Genomic DNA, 20,247 nt, shown 5'->3' with positions numbered 1-20,247 from the left:
GACAGACACCAGCAGGATTGGATTTAGAAAAGGCCGAGACATTTATTTAACAAATGTCTCGACATAACTTTATTTAACATCTTATAAATTATTGTAAAAACACTTTAATAATAACTTCTGTATAAATACTATACAGTCTTCTGTACACCTGTGTACAAACAGCTGAGGGTTCCCAACCTAAACACAAAACAATGGCTTCATACTATCCCTTCCGCCGGATACCACAATCGCCCAAGCGACCGCGGGTCGGATAGGGGAGCTCCACCTTAACGCTTTGGTTAATCCTGTACAGGGAGGGCATTAACTCTAACCTCTAACCAAAACCATCAACTTGCCACTCCCATTATCATTCAAACTTCTCCAGGGAACTCCTCCGCCACAGCAAAGAAAACAGATCCTGCAAAAAGAAAGGGGGAAAGAAAAAACACACAAAGCCAACACAGAAACACAAAGCCAAAAGACAAAAAAGGGGGAGGGTGGGCGGGCGGGAAACTGCTCCTGTGGTGTTCAGTAATTGCCCCTTGCACGTGTGCTTAGAGGGGCTTTATAGCCCTGTCCCCTTCCCCCTACAGTCACGTTCCTTGTGACTTCCCCCTCGTTCCCTGTGCATTCTTACCTCGTGCTAACCCTTGCTGAGTTAACCCTTTCCTGCCCTAATACCATGTGCACCGTCCTGTAGTGCTGGCAGGGTCACGTTCCCCTTACGCCTATGACTCCAGGGTTTCTTTCCAAGCAAAGAGCTGGGTAACCCAACTTGGGCAGATTGAATGTAAGAAAGGCAATCTGCTCCATCAGATGAGGTGGCATGCGTGAGCGCTGTGGACTCAGTATGTTTCCAGTCATAGAAAACATGCGCTCACTTTGAACAGTGGTTGGCGGACATGATAGTAGCTGCTGTGCAACCCATGAGAGTGCAGGCCACACACTCTTCTTTTCATCCCAGTAGCTAAGAGGATCAACATTAGGCGCAGAAGGAACTTCACAGAGGTAAAGTTTGACCATTTCAGCAGCACTACTCTCCTTTCTGCTGTTAGCTCTGTCAGATGGTCCAACTATACTCCCAAGTGCCTCTTCCCAAAACGCAGCTGCTCCACTCAGCTGTGTTGTGCTGCTTGTGGCACTGCTGCTGATGCTGCTGCTAGGAGTAGCAGACCACATCATCTCTTCCTCCTCCTGCACCTTTCCCTCCTCGGACAGCATTCCCATTTTACGCTGCCAGTCACGCACCTTGTTGACCAATTGCTCCCGGTAGCTACTGAGAACATTAAATTTCAAAGCTAGCTTTCCCTTAATTCTTGGATCGCAAAGACACGCTAGCTGTACTTTTAGCAGATACTTCAGCTTCCTGACTATGGCTGCTATGTCAGGATGTAGAGTGCCACCTTGAACAGCCTCACGGTTTCCAAGGAACACATCCATCTTGCTGCCTAGATGGGAGAACACTGGGTTTACCTGGGCCAGACTGGCAGTGTTTGAGCTTAAATTTTCTGTGGCATCCCTGAATGGTTTAAGGACTGCCACTAGCTGGGCGATCACTGTCCAATCCTCCCTATTCAATGGAGAGGTAATCCCAATATTGTGCTCTGAGGCAAGATTATGGATTGCCCTCTGCTGCTCCAAAATCCTCTCCAGCATGTCTAACGTGGAGTTCCACCGTGTACTGACATACTGACGTAGGCAGTGTATGGGAAGACCTGACCTCTCTTGCTCTTCCCTCAAAAGTTGGCTAGCCTTAACGCTATGGTGAAAGTGCCCAGCGATCTTTCTGCAGCGGGACAGAACTACTGCTGCCACATTAGTTCCTTCTGACATTGCTGCCTTCACTACAAGATGGATGATGTGGGCTGCATAGCGCACACCAACAATATGACCATCTCGCAGCGCTTTCACCATATTGGCACCTCCGTCAGTTACCACAAAACCAACTTCAACATTGGTGCCCGCCTCTGCTCCCACCCAAAGGCTAAACATTTTCCTCATTGCATGCAGAATATTTTGGGAAATGTGCTTTTCATCCATCACTTCTGCATGGAGAAGGAAAGATCGGTAGCCTGCTGCAGCAGCTTCCTTAGACACACCGGGCTGCCACCAGTGTGCTGTCAAAGAAAGAAAGGCATGCTGGCCGCTAGGTGCACTCCACAAATCTGTAGTGAAATGAACAGACTGATCAGCAGCCTTGGAAAGCTCCTCTTTCACTGCTGCAACACAGGACCGATACAATGAGGGGACAATGTTCCTGCTGAAAGTGGAACGTGACGGAACTGTATATTGTGGAGCCACAGCCGCCATCAATTGTTTGAAAGGCTCCCCTTCGATCATAGAGAAGGATGCCCCTCCAACAGCAATGAACTGACCAATCAGTCGCGTTACTTTATTGGCCTGCTGTTTGGGCATTGACCTTTTGGATTGGAATGCCAGGGTGGGCTGGACATGCAGTGCTCCAACCTGCCTTGGTCTCTGGCTGCCAGCACTAGCTGCTGCTGCTGCTGCTATTGGCTCAGAAGAAGAAGCTGTTGGGGGTTTTCCACGCCCACCAGCTATGCTGCCTGCATTAAGTTTTACTTCTGCATCTTTCCCCAATAGCACAGCGTTGTGTTGAGTGCTGAGGTGATGCTTCATGCTAGCACTGGTAAAATGGCCAGACACTTTCCCTCTGCTTATTAGCTTCCCACAATGTTTGCACTTTCCATAGCGCCCTTCTTCAACAGTTTCAAAGTGCTCCCAAATTGGGGGGCGCATAGCCTTGGAGTGTGCCTTGGGTGCTGCTCCTACTGCTCGGGGTGGATGAACAGAGGCAGAACTAGTGGTGGTGGGACTGGTGGTAACAGTACTGGCCATAGTGGGACTGCTAATTGCTTTCGCTCTAGATTTGCTAGGTTTTGCTGCTGCTGGTGGCGGTGATGGTGATGATCGTAGCGGAGAAGGTGGAGGCTCAGGGGAAAATTGTGCACTAGTCATTTGGACACTGCTCCCTGAGGAATCTGATTCCTGACCACTCATCTCCTCTACTTCCAATGGCTCATAGTCTAGCTCTTCATTAGCCAGATCGAATGGAATTCCTGCTAGGCTGGAGCTAAGACTGATATCGTCGTGAGACTCGTGACTAGTAGTAGTGCGAGCAGGAAGAATAGACTCTGCACTTGGCCTCTCAGTCTCAGGCTCTTCTGCTACCTCGCTAGGTGGAGTTCCACTATGTGTAGCCCTCTCTCTAACTGTCTTTACAAAAATGTTGTAAGGACTTTGTGGCTTGCTAGAGGTACTAGGAGGACATAGCGTGGCGGTACCAGTGGGAACAGTAGGCGCAGCACTAGTGGTGGTAGAGGTGGGGGGGGGATGAGATCGCTTTGGTTTGGGACCCCTCTGAGTCTTGCTGCTAATTTGGCTCTGCTTGGTACCTTGCATGCTGCTTGTGGATGGGGAAGATGCTGCTTGGGGCAAAAGGCACTTCTTTTTAGTCACTGGGCTGGTACTACTTGTGCTACCCTTTAACTTTGAACGTGCTTCTGGTGCTTTATGCTTTCCGTAAAAAACCATAGAGCTCGTGGGCCTAGCCGCACTACTACTGCCTGCTTTTGGTTCCTTTCCTTTACTTGATGATCCTTCAAGCAATGCTTCCCCAAATGATAAGCGAGAGCTTGGCCTACTTGGCCGACTAGACTGACGCAAAGGCTGCATCTTAGAACTGGTGGTGGTGCTGGTGGTGGTAGATGGAGCTTGTCCCTCCTTAGTCCCAAAAGGAGGATCCATTTCAAACTTTGTGTTGTGTGTGTTGTGTGTGTAGTGTAGTGTAGTGTAGTGTTTAAAAAACTATAAAAAAAAAAAAAAAATAAAAAAAAAAAAAAAAAAGGAAAAATTAATTAAAGACAAAAAAATTAGAGGAAGTTCTCTTCAGTGCTACTGCTTAAAAAGTAAAACTATGCACTACTGCACTGTGCTGTTGTGTGCAATCTGCCAAAGTGCTAAAGTTATTTAAATTATTAACTCAAGATTAACTATTTACTAACTAGCAGTATTTTATTTTTAATTTGAATTTACACGGGCCTAAGAGCTTAGCCTTACTATAAGTCTACCTCTAGGCAGACGCTCTCAAACCCACTAAGCTAAAGTGAGGTTAAATCAGATTCAGTTTATGATTTATTAATTAATATTAAGTTATATTAATAGATTAGAAATAATTTACTTATATATTATGTATTATAGATAGAAGAATATAGATTATGAATTAGAATTTAGAATTAGAATTGATATTGTTATATATTATTTATAATATATTATAAATTAAGATTAAAGAAGATTAGAATTATTTTAGTACTACAGCTAGTAGCTTGAAGCTTTGCTTAGTACAGCTCGTCACACAGTCAATTTTTCTTGAAAAGAATTAGAAATAAAATAAAATGTCACAGCAAAACAGTTAGCTTCACTGCTTGCTGAACAAAAACACACAGCACTTATGCGGCTGCACTCACTAGCCCAACAAGTTCACTTCACTGATGGACTGAGGTGAGCAAAGCACTAAGGGTACTTTTAATAAAATTGAAATAAAATGTAAAATAAATGAGAAAATCTTTGCAAAACAGTTAACGTCACTGCTTGCTGATCAAAAAAAAACACAGCACTTATGCGGCTGCACTCACTAGCCCAACAAGTTCACTTCACTGATGGACTGAGGTGAGCAAATCAAATGAAATAAAATGAAAGATTAATTAAGAAAAATCTACTTGGTCTCTTACCGTTGCTAAAACAAAGCACAAACTATAGAGCTGCAGCACCAGTACTAATAAGATTAGCTGAACTATACGCTAGTAGTAATTAATTAATATTATTACTTTTATTTATAGTTAACTAATTTAATTAACTATTAAGATAAGAATTATTGATATTACTGATTTTAGATTAGACACTAGTAGATGTCTTGAATGTCTACAGTACACTCTACACTAGTATACTATTACTAACTATAACTGACAAATATATAATTTTATAATGAATTCAATTATTAATTATATTAATTAATATTACTGATTTTAAATTAGACACTAGTAGATGAATGTCTACAGTACACTCTACACTAGTATACTATAGTATATATATATACGACTGACAAATATATATATATATATTATAATGAGCTATTAAATTATAGATTCTATTAAATTATTATTTATAAATTCTATTTAATTTATTTCAGCAGGACAGGCAGTAGGCACTAGTGCCAGCCCAGGGCAAGGGCACCCCAGTGCCACTGAGGCACTGGGTGCACTGTCAACTCAACAGCACTTACACTACACTTAATGACAAATTAAATAAAAAAAAAATTAAACTAATCAAATTATTATTATTAATTATATTAAGTAGCACTGAAGTGAGGATGAAGTACACTGTGAGAAATGGCAGGCTGAGGCTTACCAGTCTCACACAGAACAGAACAATCTCTCTGTAACGCTCGGATGCAGCACAGCAGTGTTGCCAAAGCAGTCACAGCGAAAAATGAATGGATCTCTCAGGCAAGCTCTGGTCTTATAAAGGCGCCTTCAGAATTCAAAAAACAGCAGGACAGGCATTGGACGAGACCCTTAGCGTGACGTCACAAGAGTGAGCTGATTGGACAGACGAGATCAGCTCACTCCTGTTTGAAATTTTGGCGGCTGCGCGGCAAAAACGAAGACGATCTTCGTGGTTCTTCGATTCTTCGTGGTTGTGAGTCTTCGTCTTCTCCTACGTTTTGCCGGCACTGTATTCTCTTCGGCGTGTCTTCGGAACGAACAAAAAAACGGCCTCTTCGTGCTCGTTTTCATGTTCGCCCGAAGACGAATGCGCAAGTCTACTTTTTTCTTTATGGCGTAAAATATTGTAGCTTCACTCCCATAACCTAATACATTGTAATACATTGCGGTTCATCAGGTCTCTCCCAACGAAGGCTCGGGGGTTTGTCCCAATACGATCCATAAATGAAAGGCGACTGCATAGACTTCATTCTATAACTTCTTTGCCAGGGCCGGTGAGGCTGGGATGAGTTTTCAGCTCAGAAGGCCTATAGGTTTGGTGTTGGCCGAGCCTCGGGGTAGGGGGTAGCACTGAATGGGTCTCTTGGCAGCGTTTCTCTGCGGACGAACTTGATTATGTACTCCGTTTTCCAGATACAGAACGTTTGTATCGGAGGAAGCTGCTCCCAACACCCTGGTTGCCACCGTACATGCCTTTGATCCAGATGGAGATCATGTGACTTACAACATTTCGGAAGGAAATAAAGAAGGGAGCTTTATTATTGATTCCGAGAAAGGTACGTAGAGCTATATTTTGTATACATCCATAACTAACACCCCCCCCAATGCCACCGATGCTTTTTACAGATACCTGATGATTTCTCGCATATTCTGCTACATAAAGAAAAAAATTAGTCATCGAGATAAAATCGACTTCCTCCCCAGAATTCCGTCACAGTAACTATAACTTGAAGTTCCTAAATAGTTGAGTAGGGGGTATCACTTACCCTGGGTTAAGGATTTGTAACAATGGGACTGATTTATCCTCAAACCATTTAACAGGAATAATCCGTCTTGGTTCTAACCTGCTTCCAAAGCATCATGGAGCCGAGTATGTTCTGTATGGGACCGCCACAGATGACACCGCTTCGGGGGGTCCTCACAGCCTCACCAGCACGACTACAGTCGTCGTGAGAGTCGATGACGTCAACCAGAACAAGCCCGTCTTCCATCAGGTACCTCATACATTAAATCAAACTCCAGAAAACTGCTTAGGAGAATCATCCCTTACTGAACGCCAACGAACTAAAGCCGCGTTAGAACTGTCCTTGGCTCCAAGATGTAGCCGGATCCTAAAACAAATGTGTGGATTTAATGTTATTTCCAGTGTGCCCAGTACCGTCACCACGCCGTAGTCCTGTAGAAGCAGCCCCCAGGAACGTTTGTGCTGCAGGTGGAGGCGAAAGACGCAGACGTTGGCGTCAACAGTCAAGTGAAGTACGGGATCGTTCATCGCGAGGGCTCTCTTCCTGCATTCAGCATCCATCCGGACACAGGTGCCACCGCCTCCTATACCTTAAAGCCCTTTAAACATTGTATGGAGAGACGGGCTGCGGCACGGTGACCGAGGACACACTTTCCTCCCCAGTGTATTTGTGTTCTAGGTTTTTAATATGCTTTTTGCTGGATTGCTGGATTGGTGGATACGCTTCTACCCTTCTACCCCAGGGTCAACAGCCAGAGGTGACATCATGGAGCTTCATTTGATTCTGTTAAAACCAGTGGGTCAGATAGGCTCGGCGATGCAGGTTTTAACCATGGTTGTATTTCAGGTTAATCAGCCAAGCTTTTTTTCTCAAAAGCTTATGAGAAAATGTTCTTCACGTGTTATAGCAGGAATCACCAGTCACATCGCCTCCGTGCTTTCTTTAACACGTTTCCCACGCAGGAGTCCTGACAACCCTTCAGAGCATTGATCGGGAGAAGCAGAAAGAGTTCCCCGTCGCCATCAAAGCCACAGACCAGGCGGCCGAGCCTCTCATAGGGCTGTGCCAGATCAACATACAGATCCAAGACCAAAATGACGACCCCAGCTTTGAGAACAACCACTACGAATGTAATTGAGTCTCCGTGGGTAGAGTATGAGATCTCTACAAGCACCAAGTCCCCATCATGTTCTTCTGTCCTCTTCTAATTATAGCTTTAAGTGGAATTCAGCGTTAAGAGTCTTCCTAGATCTGCTGGTCCACAAGAGCTTGGCCGGCTCGCCCATGGGGTATTTGGGACCCCAGTGGACAACATAGAATTCAAATGTTTTCATTCTTGTCCTAGATTTCCTGAGAGAAGATGCTGCCGTGGGGAGCAGCTTCCTCCGCGTTGCGGCCCGTGATGACGATTATAGCCTGAATGGAACGATCACCTACTCCGTGTCTGGAGAGGAACCAGTGGCCTTCAGCATTAACACCTCTACGGGGTGGCTTTATGTTCGCCAGCCAATATCTCGGGTAACGTAGCAAGCGTTTACATGCCGTGTTTAGAGATACAACTTACATTTCAACAAGTGATTGTACTCTTAAATAAAAATATTGCGGGGTCACCTTCTGACCCCAGACCCCTTTATACAATATGACTTATAGTAGGATTGTAAGCCACTATATATATATATATATATATAATATATATATAATGCCGTAATAAGATATGGCGCACTTGTATCTCTCTTTTGTTCATAATATTAAGTAACCGGTTTAATGTACATGCGGACAAACTACAATGTATCTCTTATGACAGCGAGTAGCTTTGTGTTTGGATATTTCAACTTTATGCTTTGCAAACACAGCTGGTGGCTTTTTAAGTGGGGACGTAACGGGGCTTTTTGGATAGTTTTAAGGCATTGTCAAGCTGTCATGTTTGCTTTTTCTAAAATCAAAAGTCTCTACGACCAGACGACGACATCTGGACACTGATCGGAAGGCCCCCCGTGTGAGTCCCCGAGGTTACCGCTAAATGAGACTCTTCATTGCAGAAGTCCAGCTGTTTGCTGGGAATCGTCCACTGTCTTTTTTTTTTCTTGTTTTTTTTACGTGCCTCTGGTTAGCTCTGCAATTGGAAATTGGTTGGGCGATAGAATGAAAAACCCTCTAGAAAAAGTACCATACAACTAAATAACACTTTGAGTACCAGAGTATGTGAGTGGTGCATGAAACTCGTCAACCATCTGTCACTCACAGCTTTTAAATCAATTGGGAGAGCAATTTTGGGTTTGTTTTTTTTGGTCGGGGAGGTTGCTGAATGGAGAAGGTTTAAGTGAATGTAATTAATTTTTTTGTCTTAACCTTTTTTTCCCCATCAGAAATCATTAATAACACTAGAGGTCACGGCCACGGACGGAGGAAATAGAAGCACGCAGGTGGAAGTAGCCGTTCGAATCACAGATGCTCAGAATCAGCCTCCGGTCTGGGAAAAAGAAAGATATGACCTGGTGATTCCAGAAAATACCATGAGAGATACGCCTGTTGTGGTATGACGTGACCTCTGACCTGGAAACCAGTGGAATTTTTCCACCCGTCGGTGGGAACTGTACAATGCTTCCAGCCATTGGTTGGGCACCTTACAATGCTTCCAGCCGGGGCGTGGCTTGGATGGCTAAGAAGTAGGACGCAAGTTGGTGGAGCTCCTCCGGATTTTGTTCTATATTTGCAGTATATACTACATTTTTGGCACCTGGTTGAGTTTTTTTTGGCTTGTACCTGGCTGCTGTGATGTCCCTGAATAGGAATCGATCGTCTGCCCAAAACTTACCTGGCTTTTTTGAGCCTAAGCCAAAGAGAAAGGCGGCTTCCCGCGCTTTGCAGTTGGCGCGTGGGGGGGAGGAGGTAGATGATCCCATGTTGCTTCCAGACCCTGCTCTCCAACCGGCCTCGCCGACTCCTTCCACGGACGATTCTGAAAATCAAGCGGTTACCATTACATCTATGAAACTGCTGCTGGAGGAGATGAGACACAAGTTTCGTCATGACATTGAGGAAACCTTCTCTGCTGTCCAGAGGGACCTGCAGAACTTGGGAGACAGAACGAGCCACCTGGAAAACAAAATGGAGGACTTCTCCGCCGCCCATAATACGGTAGTGGATGTGTGTGATTCTCTCCAGGCTGAAGCTGACTCCCTACGCCTGAAGCTGAGTGATTTGGAGGACTGGTCACGCCGTAACAATGTTCGCATTCGTGGGATTTCTGAGGATGTATTGCCTGGCGACCTACGGGCCTATGTTTCCTCCTTTATGCGTGAGGTGGTGGATCTTCCTGACACGGCTGACATACATATTGACCGTATACATCGCCTGCCGGGCCGTAAATCACTGAAGGGTTCCCCTCCTCGTGATGTTATTCTGAGGGTACACTACTACGAACTCAAGGAACAGTTCATGTCCAAGGTGAGACTCAACACGGACATACCTGAGCGATACCGCCATTTGCAACTCTTTAATGACCTCTCACAATATACACTGCAACACAGAAAATCCCTGTCTGCGATCACAGCTACACTACGCTTCCACAAAATATCGTACAAGTGGGGTTTCCCTACTCGCCTCCTGATTTCTAGGGACGGTATGACCCACTTGATTCGGTCTCCCAGGGACGGTATGGCCTTATTGGCGGATTGGGGCTTAGATGTGCAACCACAGAACCCTCCCTCGGTTCCACCGCCTTCCTGCTCTACAGCCTCCTCACCCAAGCGATTGGCACGAGAATGGTCCACGGTGTCCGCTACGCGCTCCGCTCCCTAAGGTTTTTGGGCTCTCGTCTCGTATTCCACTATTGTGTTTGCCGGGTTGCTGGATTCCCCCTTTTGGTTTCTTTTTTTTTTTTTTTTTTTTTATTATTATTATTTATTTTTATTTTTTATTTTATTATTGTTTGCTACACACTGGGACGATGTTTGCCGGGATTGCTACGGCTGAGCCTCCTCGACCGATTGGATCTGCCGGTAGATGTCGCCCTCGCACCCCGGGCCTTCTTTTTGCTGCCTCTTCAACTTCCCGCCGTTCTGCGGTAGTCTGCGAGTTTGCCGGGCTGAGAGTGGCCTCCTCACCTCATTCGTCAAGGACGTTGACAGATGAAGACTGTACATCTGGGGGTTTGCTTTTTCGGCTCCCCCGCTTCGCGTGTCTCTGTGACTTCCCGATGTGGGATGTGTTCGTGTCCTGCGGCTGCCCGGCAGCGTCTCCAGATGGTGTCTCTGCTCCACGGGACTCATTTACGTTGCTGCCGGCTTATACGTGAGATGCTGTATTCATTGCTAGCGTTTTTAATTCCTTTGTTGCCTACACGTTTTCTTTCTTTTTTACACTACACACTACACATTGTCCTGTTGAGCGAGCCACCTGCATATTCTTCGAGATCCCGAGCAGTTTTTCAGTTTTTTGTTTATTCTTTCTGTTTTTGCCTGTGCCGGCCTTTTTTACACCACATTATTGGCTAGGTTTCGGCCTGATTATATATGGTTACTACTATTTTCGGCCTTCCTATGATGTACTTTGGCCCCATTTATTTTCTTGCCCTTCCTTCCCTCCCCCCCTTTCCCCTTTCCCCTTTCCCCTTTTTTTTTTTTTTTCTTCTTTTCTCTCATACACATGCACCATGGTTTGTTTATATATCATTTCCTTACATAGTTTTTGTGGTATTTGTGCCGGAGGTCTCCTCTTGCACGCTCTCACATTAGCTCACACGTTCCACCTCCTCTCCTCTCTTGGGAGCCCTGTTTTCGGTACACAGGGTTCTCTATCTGCCTCCCCCCTTGGCGGCCTCCTGCTTCCTAGGTCGTGATTTTCGGAACATGTTTCCGTTTGATCTGTTTTTGTTTACATATTATTATTTTTGTTCTGTTTTGGATCAGCTATCGGACGCATATTATACCTACCTTATGTCATATCTTTTTGCGCATTGTGACCCTTCTGACCAATGGAATGTATTCGCATGCATATTTTTCTCAGGCTTCCTGATTTCTTTGGGTACCTTATGTTGTTTCTCGGTAATACCGTTATGTACAGAGACTGGGCGCGATCTTTTTCTCCTTTTGCTATTCGGCGGTCTTCCCTGGGGGTCTTCGTCATTTTGTTTTCTTTTTGTGTCTTGGCCCTTTCTATTATGTTTTCTAGGTTTTTATTTTGTCACCCTGTGTGCAGTCTCTAGTGCTCCCTCCATATTCTCCTGATGGCGTCTCTTACTGTAATGTCCATTAATGTTAATGGGCTCAACACGCCTCACAAACGGCGGATGTTATACTCGGAGGCCAAAAAAGCTCATGCACACATTTTATGTCTCCAAGAAACGCACTTTAAGCAATCAAAGCCCCCACCATATTTTTCCAAAGATTTCCCGTGGCATTTTCATTCTATGGCCAAGACTTGTACAGCGGGTGTTTCTATTTTTTTGTCTAGGCACCTATCGTTTCAACTACTTAGGAAGACGGCTGACCCCCAGGGGAGATTTCTGATTCTTAATTGCATTATCAACTCACACGAATACACTCTGGTCTCCTTTTACACACCTAACACGTCACAACTGCACTTTGTGACTAAGCTTTTGTCTAAGATTGATCGCCTGAAAAAAGGCCGTCTGGTTCTGGGTGGTGACCTTAACGCTCTTCTGGACCCTACATTAGACACTTCCACTACTTTTAGGGGCAGTTATGGTAAACAAGTGAAGTCGTTGGCTACTTCTCTTACTAAATCCTTTCACACCTTTCAGCTTTACGATACATGGCGCTTACGTCACCCACTGACAGGGACTATTCTTTTTTTTCGGCAGTGCATAAGTCTTACACTAGAATTGATCATATTTTGGTTGACAAACATACACTCCAACTGGTTTGGGACTGCTTATAAATTGGTCGGATCATGCGCCGGTGTTTCTTTCGCTTCGGGTTGATCATTCTTTTGTTGGCAAGGGGTCTTGGCGCCTGAATAATTCCCTTATTTCTGATGTGGAGATACAATCTCAGGTTCATTCTCATCTAGGCCTGTATTTTGCTGAAAACCAATCCCCGCACACCTCCATAGAGACATTATGGAATGCCCATAAAGCGGTCATCCGTGGTCGGTTTATTAGTATTGCTTCCCAGTTGAAGAAGCAAAGGGCCATGGCTGGTGATAAGGACTCCTTACTTTTACAGCTTTATGATTTAGAATCCCTAAATAAACAACACCCCTCTGATCAATTGATTGCTGACATTGCTGCTATAAAGCTTAAACTGTCCACGATTCAGGCTGAACACACGTCTCGCATGCTGTTGCGCTTGCGTCAGCGCTTTTACTCTAAAGGTAATAAAGCCGACTCTATGTTGGCTAATAAGCTCAGGCATTCGATGGCCCTGGCGCGTCCTCAATTTGTCTTGTCACCACAGGGACTCCCCCTTAAAAACCCTTCTCACATAGCGGATAGGTTTGCCACTTTCTACTCTTCCTTGCATAACTTACGGTGCTTCTACGCCTCAACCCACTCTCTCCTCTATTAATACGTATCTTGACTCTGTGTCTCTGCCTACTCTTACGAAGGAGATGTTATCGCAACTAGAGGCCCCCCTGACCTTGGATGAGCTCCATTCCACAGTCCGCATGCTGAAGAAAAATTCGGCTCCGGGGCCTGATGGTTTAACATGCTTTTACTATAAAACCTTTTTTCCGCTTTTGGGTCCCCACCTTCTTTCTTTGTTCCAGTCTTTTTATGACCAAGGGCCATATTCCCTCTGAAAACTTATACGCCCATATTGTCACGATCCCTAAACCCGGTAAATCTACGGATAGATGTGAAAATTTCCGCCCCATTTCACTGTTGAATAATGATGTGAAACTTTACGCAAAACTTATCGCGAATAGACCTACCCTGTTACTCCCTTCCCTACTGCACTCCGACCAAGTCGGTTTCGTGCGCCATAGGCAAGCGAACGATAACACTCATAAATTTATCAATGTATTGTGGCAGGCTTCCGTTGCTAAGATCCCGGGAGTCCTGCTATCCTTTGACGCGGAAAAGGCTTTCGACCGCCTTCATTGGCAACTTTTATCTTCGGTTCTTTCTAAATTTGCATTTTCACCTCCCTTGGTCCGTTCGATAATGGCTCTCTACTCTTCTCCCTCGGCTTCGGTCTCCTATTCGGGCTTTCTTTCTTCCCCTTTTATGATTTCTAATGGGACGCGCCAGGGCTGTCCGCTCTCCCCACTATTGTATACGCTGGCCTTGGAACCCCTGGCTCAACACATTCGTTCCGATCCTAGGGTTAAGGGTTTTCCTTCTAAACTCGGGGCGGATGTTACTCTGGGGTTGTTTGCTGATGATATTTTAGCTTCTATTACGTCTCCGTCCGCTTCGTTGCCGTCGCTACTCCACCATTTCCAGCAATATGCTGCAATTTCTTACCATAAGATCAATGTGCACAAAACTCAAGCAATGTCACTTAACTTACCTGATCAGCTGTCCAGTTCGCTCCGAGCCTCTTATGCTTTTGATTGGAGGAGGGATTACCTTTCCTATCTCGGTATTAAGTTGCCTCGTAACATCTCTAAATTGCATGATTTCAATGTTCGTTCCCTTTGGAAGCAAGTTCTCACTGATATTAATCGTTGGCGTTTCTTTGATCTCTCCTGGCTGGGCCGCATCTCCTCTGTCAAAATGGTGATTTTGCCGAAGTTGTTGTACACCTTTAGGGCAGTCCCGACCAGTATTCCCCGTTCATTTTTGTTACACATGCAGAGGACACTCACTGATTTTATTAATGTTAGGGGTAGGTCACGCATCTCCAGGAGTGCCTTTTATTCTCCCAGGTTTAAGGGTGGCTTAGGGGCCCCAGACATTTTCACTTATTACCGTGCCACTATCCTTTCTCAAACGCTTTTATTTCATTATCGCGGCAATCTTCCTCAATGGGTTAGTCGGGAGAATCTCCAGATTCTACCGTACTCTGTCCCCCAATTGTTATGGCTCCCCCCTCGTCTCAGACCCAAGTTGTCTCCTCTCCCTCCCACCACACTATGTGCGTTTCAAATATGGGGTGAAGTGGCTAAACGTAGGCCTTCTTTGCTTCATATTACTAGAGCCACTCCGCTTAGTTCCTTGGAACTTCTTGTTCCCAATCTCCGCCTGCAGGGCTGGGGGAGCGGATTTACTCTGCGCGTGGGGGATCTTTTTGATAAGGGGACTCTGCGCTCGTTCTCCGACATTAGGGTTACTTATTCACTGCCTGCCTCTTTGTTACAGTCACACTCCTCCTTATTTACAATTAACACTTTCTCTGATGACCCTATAGTACATGCATGTTGTAAACCTGCCTCTTTTAAGGGGATGATCTCCTTCTGTTATACTTCTCTCTTGCAGTACCATTGGGACAACAAGCTCCCTCACATGTTGGCGTGGGAAAGAGATTTACACTCCCCCTTTGAACTTGAGACGTGGCTTTCCTCAGAGGAAGCAATGAGAGGTGTCTCGCATTGCCTTAATCATATTGAATTACAATAAAAATTGGTCTGTAGATGGTATCTCACCCCACAACGTTTGGCTCATATGTTTCCTTCTTGCTCCCCCATGTGTTGGAAGGGCTGTATGGAGGTTGGTTCTTTGGTACATGTGTGGTGGTTGTGCCCTCCGATATTTGCTGTATGGAAGAAGTTATTCCGTTTATTAGAGTCTGAACTACATATTCCTCTCCCCTGTACTCCGCAATTGGCTCTCCTCCACATGTTCCCAGATGATTTCCCCTCGGCCACCCGGAAACTGGTTATCCATTTTTTTTTAACTATGAAGTTATTGATTGCTCGTAATTGGAAATCGCCCTTGGTCCCTCGCCTCCCTGACATTCTCCTCCATCTCGACCGCACACATGTTTTTGAAAAGCTTTCTTTTCAGAATGATCAGCTGCTCCCTCTGTATGATAAAATTTGGGCTCCCTGGTCCCAAATCCGGCTCTCGCCCTTGTGGCACGTCTGATGAGTTGGGAGGTCTGGATTGGTCGCGCCCGGTCTCTCTCTTATTCTTATTTTATTTTATAATTTTTCTCCTTGTGATATATTGTTTGTTAGGGTCCCTACTTCATGCGCACTGTTCCTGATATGACTTCATGTCCGCCCTGATCCAAACGTGTTTTTTTGTTTATATTTCTGTTATGTATTATTTTCAATGGCGCCTTCCACCTCTTGAGATCTCTGCCACTGTGCAGTTTTTTTCTACGGTGCTAGGCTCTCAGGGCTATTTTCTATTCAGTGGTCTGATGTTTCTTTCCTCTCTAATGGATGACGCTATGTTTCATCCAGTTTGCTCAACTGTGTATTTTCACTGTTGCCTTTTGTCTGGTTGTGATGTTACTCATGCCCACTTTGCTGTGACACTGTCTATTTTTGTGCTGTTATGCGCTGTTTTTACAAGTGTTTATATTGTCAAAAAATCAAAAATACAATAAAAATTTTAAGTTTAAAAAAAACAATGCTTCCAGCCATTGGTAGGAGTCATAGAAGGATTCCGCCCATTGGTGTATGATCTCATCTGAATATGGATTTCTCCCTCATGCCTGGCTACCAGGGATCATACCCATCTAGACATCTGCTTCCCGTTAGGCCTGATATGAAACTAGTGAGAGGGAACGGGGTATGGAGACATCACCACTAAGGAGCCTTAATCACCCTTCTAATGCCTGTCATTTCCGAGGGGACTTCCTGCTGTTGAGGGCTTCTTTTTACTGTAGTTTATTGTTAATTACACAATGTTCTGCCATTCCTACAGAAAGGTAAAGCTTCCTCACTGCTGGGAGACCCTCGTGTGACGTACAATTTAGAGGAAGGATTGGTCCCGGAGACTAACATGTCCGTTCGTTTCTACCCGACGGTAAATCGAGAAGAAGGCTCTGCCTCCGTTCTTGTAGCTGAACCTTTAGATTAGGAAACAACCAGGACTTTTATCCTGAAGATCCGAGCTCAGACCGTTGCTGCTGTGCCATTGGCTGCCTTCACTACGGTGTACATTAACGTTACAGGTAGAATCTCCGGATATCAATTCTGTGCCGGGCCATACCAATCCATAAAACAGGGCCATACCAATCCATGAAACAGGGCCATACCAATCCATAAAACAGGGCCATACCAATCCGTAAAGCAGGGCCATACCAATCTGTAGGACAGGGGAATATCAATCTGTAAGACAGGGCCACACCAATCTGTAAAACAGGGCCACACCAGTCTGTAAGACAAGGCCATACCAGTCTGTAAAACAGGGCCATACCAGTCTGTAGGACAGGGGCATACCAATCTGTAAAACAGGGCCATACCAATCTGTAAAACAGGGCCATACCAATCAGCAGGACAGCGCCATACCAATCAGCAGGACAGGGCCATACCAATCAGCAGGACAAGGCCATACTAGTTCATAGGACAGGACCATAACATTTCATAGCATAGGGCCATACCTATCAAGAGGACAGGGGTGCATACCAGTTTATAGCACAGGGCCATAACGATTCATGGGACAGGGCAATACTGATTCATAGGATAGGGCCATACTGGTTCAAAGGACAGGGGTGTATACCAGTTCATAGTACAGGGCCATACTGATCCGTGGGACAGGGCCATACCAATATCTACACTAGACCAGGGGGTCAGCACGTTAATTAGAGTTACTGATGCCACATAGGGGGGTTTTCTCGCCTGATAACACTGTCTGGTATTAGGGCCAGATTGTTGATTGTCGAGGGGTCATGTGTCAGTTAAAGCCACGAATAAATAATAAAGAGAAATTAAATTGGTTTGCGGCAGAGCAGACAGACCTTTTGCTCATCGGATCGCAGCATTTCCTGCGCACCGGCATTACTGTTACGTTAATAATATATGTAGTCCTGGCAGAACATGTTCAGTAAAAGCTTCCAGGCCTTTGCAACAAAGAGCATTTGTGATTTTCCATCAGTTCCACCTTATATCAGCAAAGTGTTTTCAGGGCAGCCTGCGCTAACTGTGGTCTGATTGTCTTGCTCCAGATCACCTATTCTATTTTAGAAGATCGCAGCGGAGACCATGCTCTGTTCCACATCGATCCCCAGACAGGAGTCATTTACACAGCTGCCGTGTTTGACCAAGGGCTCGTATCTCCTAGAAGTTATGTCGTCGGATGGATCAGAGTCTGCTCGACCTGGAAAACATGGGCAACCCAATTCTGGTGAGGATAATATGGGGTTTATTTTGGCACAGTGGCCTTACTGCTCAACAGAAATGCAGCATACATCCCAAGATCTATTCCTAAATAGTTGCCCACAACCCTCCCCACCCCAAGGTCCTGCCGAGATACCCATACCCCTCCCTACCCCAAGGTCTGATCCTGCTGAGATACCCATGCCACTCCATACCCCAAGGTCTGTTCCTGCTAAGTTGCCCACAAACCACCCCGATGTATCTTAACAAAGCAGTGCCCATAGCCCATAAAACCCCAATGCCTCATCCTGCTGAGGTGCCCATAGCCCTTCATACCCAAGGTCTGATCCTGCTGAGATACCCATACCCTTCCATACCCCAAGGTCTGATACTGCTGAGATACCCATACCCCTCCATACCCCAACGTCTGATCCTGCTGAGATACCCATACCCCGCTTTACCCCAACATCTGATCCTGCTGAGATACCCATACCCCTCCATACCCCAACGTCTGATCCTGCTGAGATACCCATACCCCGCTTTACCCCAACATCTGATCCTGCTGAGATACCCATACCCCTCCACACCCCAACATCTGATCCTGCTAAAATACCCCAAAGTCTGATCCTGCTGCAGTGCCAGAGGGAGGGTCAATTGTTACGTTGGTAACTCTCAGCCCTGTTACCTCCTCACCTTTTAAATATTTAGGGTTGGGCACACCTGTCAACATGTAAAGAAACCCAGGGATTAACTCATGCAGTTCTGTTCGTATAAAATGACTTTAACCTGCCAGAAGCTAATGCAAATCATGTCACTTTTTGTGTATTTAAATTAAGTTATGCACAAAAAATTAAATGTATTCTTTTATGCAATGCTAATGAAAACTATTGTAGAAGCAGCTTCAGGCTTCACAAACGGCTTAATATCGTGAATTTATAATGGTGTTCAGAAGGATCTACATCCTAACGCTCCTCTGAAGAGCAGCACGGTTTGCAAATGAGAACAAATTAACCCCGATAAAATGCGTTATTGGGGCAATTGGGCCAGAAATAAAAAAATAAAAAAATGAGCCATTGACATGGGGCATCAGTTATACTCGTGTTATCCATTGAAACAAATTCCCGTCCACATTCATCTCATCTTCAAGAGCTTTGGAATAACGCGGCTGTATAAATTGTTTCCGAGCCGCAGGGTCTGTCCGTGGATTGTATGCATATTAGTTTTCCGTGAAGAGACAGATACTTACTTTCTTCTTATTGAAGTTGAAGACGGCGGAGGAATGAGTTCCAACGGTACGGCAACTATTCATGTTCTAGATATCAACGATCACGCTCCGGTGTTCACCCAGGATACGTGGCATGCTACCGTCTGGGAGACAAGTGAAATCACCTCTAACGTCCTTCAGGTGGTGGCAGTAGATGAAGATGATGGAGAAAACGCTTTATTGTCATTTAGCATCGTTGGAGGAGACCCAGGCCACGCATTCACTATTGAAAGCAACCAAAATGAGAAACACGCGATAATTAAACTTAATAAGAAGCTGGATAATGAGATCCCTGAGGAACGGAGATTTAACCTTACCATCGAGGTCCGGAACTGTGATTTTTCTTCAGTTTCCCACTGCCTGATCGAGTTACAGGACTGCAATGACCATCTGTTTTGCAAGTGCCCCCTTTCTTGGAAAATATAACCGTGGGCTCTACCGTTACGCATGTCACAGCTTCTGACGCCGACTCCGAATTAAATGGACAGTTTGCTTATGGCATTCACGCGGAGCCTGATGTCTTCGGTCAGTTTTATGTTGACCAAAGTGGGGCTGTCAAAGTGGTGAAAGCCCTAGACCGGGAGGTGACTTCCCAATACCACCTGGTCATTGTAGCCTCAGACCGGGGTATCCCAGTTCAAACACGAGGCGCAACTGTCATTCTAGACCTTCTGGATGTTAACGACAACGGGCCAGCATTGGCTGCTCCGTACAAACCTATTGTTTGGGAAAACGCAGTCTGGCCTCAGAGCGTCCATGTCAACGAGACATCGGATTTTTTGTATGCTGTGGATCTGGATACTGCAGAGAACGGAGCCCCGTTTACTTTAACTTTGCCAAATGACCATCAGAATTATATCTTTACGTTCTCTGTCCCAGATGCATTATTTTACATGTTTTGGCTCAGAAATCTAATTTTCTTCTTGTCACCAAGTCTTTAATGACCCTTCCTATCCCCCCCCCCCCCCCCCGAACATCAGTTTGGTTATACGTACGTTCTCTTGATAAAGAGGCAGGAATAATGTTTGTTTTTAAATTGATTATAGAGACGCGCGGCGAATGGTGGCTGTAAGATAAAGGTCGTTCTAGACACGTCATTTTTTTGCTAGAAGATTTATAAATATGAATTTTATATATGTACATAAAATGAATGAATAATTTAAGCATACGAGAGATTGAAACAAAGGAAAAAATAATTAATCTCCTTGCCAAGGACAGACGCGCATGCCCATTCTTATTTTTTTACATTTTTTAAGTAGGCTAATGACATGTAAAATATAAGAGTTGATATTTATTAGATCGCTTTAAATCTGCACAATGAGTTTACATCCAAAAA

At 45.1% G+C, this 20,247-nt stretch overlaps 1 pseudogene; it reads left to right on the top strand.

Annotated features, from left to right (window-relative positions):
• Positions 1 to 20,247, top strand: part of LOC149298466 (protocadherin Fat 4-like) — a 63,565-nt pseudogene that overhangs the window by 30,732 nt on the left and 12,586 nt on the right.

This window comes from Sceloporus occidentalis, unplaced genomic scaffold, assembly GCF_023333645.1.
Source record: "Sceloporus occidentalis isolate IW3139 unplaced genomic scaffold, rSceOcc1.0.p SCAF_32, whole genome shotgun sequence".
Classification (NCBI taxonomy): domain Eukaryota; kingdom Metazoa; phylum Chordata; class Lepidosauria; order Squamata; family Phrynosomatidae; genus Sceloporus; species Sceloporus occidentalis.
Note: the sequence above shows the minus strand (reverse complement) of the source record. Positions and strands in the feature narration are given on the sequence as shown.